General features: G+C 38.9%; 1 non-coding gene across 1 annotated transcript; it reads right to left on the minus strand.

The window, feature by feature from the left end:
* Window positions 1-3,058: 3,058 nt before the first annotated feature.
* Window positions 3,059-3,131, minus strand: TRNAR-ACG (transfer RNA arginine (anticodon ACG)). The gene has a single exon. It is a non-coding gene; the product is annotated as a tRNA-Arg (tRNA).
* Between the last annotated feature and the right edge of the window lie 667 nt (window positions 3,132-3,798).

Consider the following 3,798-nt stretch of genomic DNA (forward strand, 5'->3'; position numbering starts at 1 on the left):
ACCCTACAGTAACAAATCCAGAAAAAAATGAGTGAGGTGGCAGAACAGATGACAATCAACACTTTTAAGGTATACATAATAATAACCTGTGGCGCAACAGCCATTGAGGCATAGGCGGAGTTCTGGAGGGGGCCAGGGGAGGCCTGCCCCACCCCAACTTAAAAAATACTAAAAAATAACACGAATAAGTTCAGTTACTATATTTTTGTTATGAAGCCATACCGCAAATCTTGACGTTTGGCATGATGGCATGTGCGGTAATTGCGCCGCAATAGCGAGTCTTAGACGATTTTATTGATGTGTACAGTTTGAAGAAAGAAAAACGTCCAATGACTTTGTGTTGAGTCAACAGTTACTGCTGAGGCATCAAAAGAACTTTTCATATTAATTTTTCTAAAACTTCTGAAGCTTACTATTGTACCGTAACTTTTTTAAAGTAATACTAGTATTGTATCAATAAAAAAATAATGAAATGCAATAATTTGCTTCTTTTAAAACTAACAACCAATATAATAATTAATATTTGTTTACTTAAGCGAGGAAATTTAACATTTTCAAATCTAAAAGTCATAAAACTCGGTGTTTTTTAGTTTTTTTTTTTTTAATTTCCGGAGGAAGGCCTCCAGACCCGTTATAAACTAGGGGATATTCAATACCTGAGGGTTATTGAATATCCCGTAGTTTATAAAATCATATGCTTCTCCCAGAGTCTGCCCCCCCCCCCCAAGCAAAAGCTCAAACTGCACCCCAGAGCCTATCTGCCGACTGCCAGCCTCATTTCCACATGCCTCAGCAGAGGTGGGAGGGAGATCATCTAAGCAGTTGCAGGGTGACGTGTGGTCAGCACGACGATCCCACTGCCGTTATTGTAGGATTCCATCATCGGGTTACGCTACTCATTCGTAGCTCTCCAATTTCCTCACGATGGTTGTTAGCCACCACCGGTCCCATACACACGCCGAAAAGGAGAAAAGTTGTTAAGCTTCCCTCAGGAGACTCGAACCAGAGCGCGTCCCGTAGCTCGAGCTGAAAGCCTGACGCCACATACCGCGCGACCATAAAAATACATAGGTCTATTTGCTTCAAACAGCATTTATTTATGCAGTTTTTTTTATTTTGATTGTCTTGTTTACTTAGAGCGATAGGGTGGCGTATAGATTGGTGTGCGAATTAAACTTTTGTTTTGATAAAGGATTTCATCCATTGCTGGGTCTAGGTGCTAGTACGTAAGAATAATCATAATCCAAGTTTATTATTATTATTAGCAATAAGTAGAAGAACACTTTAAATCAAATCAACCGCCGTCTAAATGAATTTCTAGTTTATTTTCAGTCGGGACGTTTTCTGACATCTCTTATGGCATCCCGAAAGGAAATTGTTTTCTTTATGTAGCAATGGCTTGCCAAATATCTTAACACAGTGTTTCCTTCCCCTATGCCAAGAAACTCCATTTATATTGTTCCACGTCTCGCACAACGTTAAAGTATGGTAATTTTAAAGATAATGCTGATATAAACTTGGTCACAAATCAATGGGCAGTAGTACAAAAAACCGAAACGTTACAGCTATTTTAACATTCAACCTTCCATTCTTTTAGATTCCTTCAACTCATATTTCATTTGAACAAACTGTTAAAGATCTTGGAATTATGTGAGAATTTGTCATGACATCATTGAAGCTCATTTGCTTATAAGCCTTTGCAGGTCTATATTCTAAACACTTGCGAGTAAGTTTCTCGTCACTTCCATCACATCAAGACGAATCCATGTCACTCACTCGTTTTATATCAGTTTTCAGCGAACATAATAAATGTTTTAACCCCATGGACTGTGTGTTTGTATCAATATTACAAAAAGTGATGACCACTATAATGCCATAGAGTTAGTTATCCGATAGCTGAATCTGTCCATTCCTAACTTAAACAAATTCAATTCGTTAAGTTCACCAATCTCATGTGCTCTCACTTTTATGAATACAGAATGTTACGTACTCACCATGCTATCTCTAGCATGTGCATTCCAATGTTATTCATATGCAAAACCAAGACATCGGTAGGAATCTGAGGCATTTCCGTAATAGCGGTAAACGGATCCTAAAACTAACAACGAGACTTCCTTGAAAGATTAAGAAAGTTTGCACGAGAACCGCCGAACATTATTTAACGCTACTTTTGCTTATAATACCAACACAACCATATCTTTTATAACGGAGAAAACTGTTATCTTACACCATAAGAATTCATAATAACAATAATATGTGCAAACTAGATTTTTTGTATAAAACCACTGAAGCAACTAACGAAAATAAAATGTTATTAATTTTAAGTTTACTAATGTCTCGATAGACAGAAAAAGTAGTACTTTCTACGGTAAATTAAATGAATGAAAACCACAGTGAACATAGTTGCCAAATTTCTGACCTAATTTCCGAATGTTCTGCCAGGTTATTGAAATTTTAGGGGGTTCTATTTTGTGGGCCACCTCTTGAATTCATCACTGCTTCACCAAAAAACAAACCATTCACCAAAAAAACAAACCAGAGACCCCTTGATTACAAGATAGGTTACAACGTTATTACTGCGTTGCAAACCGTCTTCGCTTAAACTAACTCTCTACCCTTCTTAAACCCGAAGGTTCATGGCTGCAGCAACACAGGTCTTCCATCTGTCCCTCCTGAGCAAGATCTATATACTCTTTTCCATCCCTACCGATTTCCTTTAGGTCCATCCCAACATTGTCCCTCCATCTTCGTCTTGGCCTTCCTACAGGTCTCTTACCATCAGGTTTCCCAACAAGAATCCTCTTTCCTCTCCCATTCGTGCCACATGGCCTGCCCACCTAAGTCTTCTTGATTTAATTATTCTAATAATATCTGGACATGAATACAAACCGTCTTCGCTTGCATAGGATTGACGCTGCATCTACATATCGAGATGTGATCCGAAACGCCGGTTGTATCCGCGTGAGGAACGAACCCGGGACCTCCGCTGACTGCAATTGAACCACAAGCAATAAAATATCAGAACATTTGAAGGAGCAAATGAAAAAAAAAACAGTAGCGACCCAGCCAGGATTCGAACCTGGAATCTTCTGATCCGTAGTCAGACGCGTTATCCGTTGCGCCACTGGGCCACACGATCAATTGGCTAGTGTTAGAGGATGTTAACTTCAAATGCGCAGTACGGCGTTCTTTTAGCTCGTGTGCGCATCACGTCATCGCTTGGAAAGCAACCCATGGGAAGTCGTTTGGTTTGCGTTTATTGTGGCGTTTATTTCGTTCAAAAAATAAATATTTTCCGTTCACCTCAACTCAATTCGTGCTCAAATATGCTGCGAAATTTATAACCAAATTAAATGAGTGAAGGAGACGATTATGCAATCACGAGTTTCAGCAGATAATAACAACAATACTCATTATTTAGGTATTAAATAAACACATACTTACAATGCATGTATTCTTTAACAGAAACACTTAAAGTATTTTAATAATAAGGCTTTTCGTGATGTTTTTTTTTTTATCGGAGGAAAGTAGGACTGGGGTTGAAAGATGGGGGAAGGGGGGCCAAAAATCCACCTAGCCCGGGTGAAAATTTTATCTTGAACCGCCCATGGCTATGGTATCGGTGGGAATCAGTAAGAGTATCGGTAAGGATATATTTGAAAGTGGTATCGGCTCATCCTTAAATACAATTAATCAGGGGTAGAAAATACCCGGTCGCCATGGCACTTGATAATTTTCACCTGAGGCCTGAATTTACAAATTCAGTGCTAATATATATCGTCCACTGAGAATGTAAAC

The sequence above is a fragment of the Lepisma saccharinum genome, chromosome 30, assembly GCF_977018435.1.
Source record: "Lepisma saccharinum chromosome 30, izLepSacc3.1, whole genome shotgun sequence".
NCBI lineage: Eukaryota > Metazoa > Arthropoda > Insecta > Zygentoma > Lepismatidae > Lepisma > Lepisma saccharinum.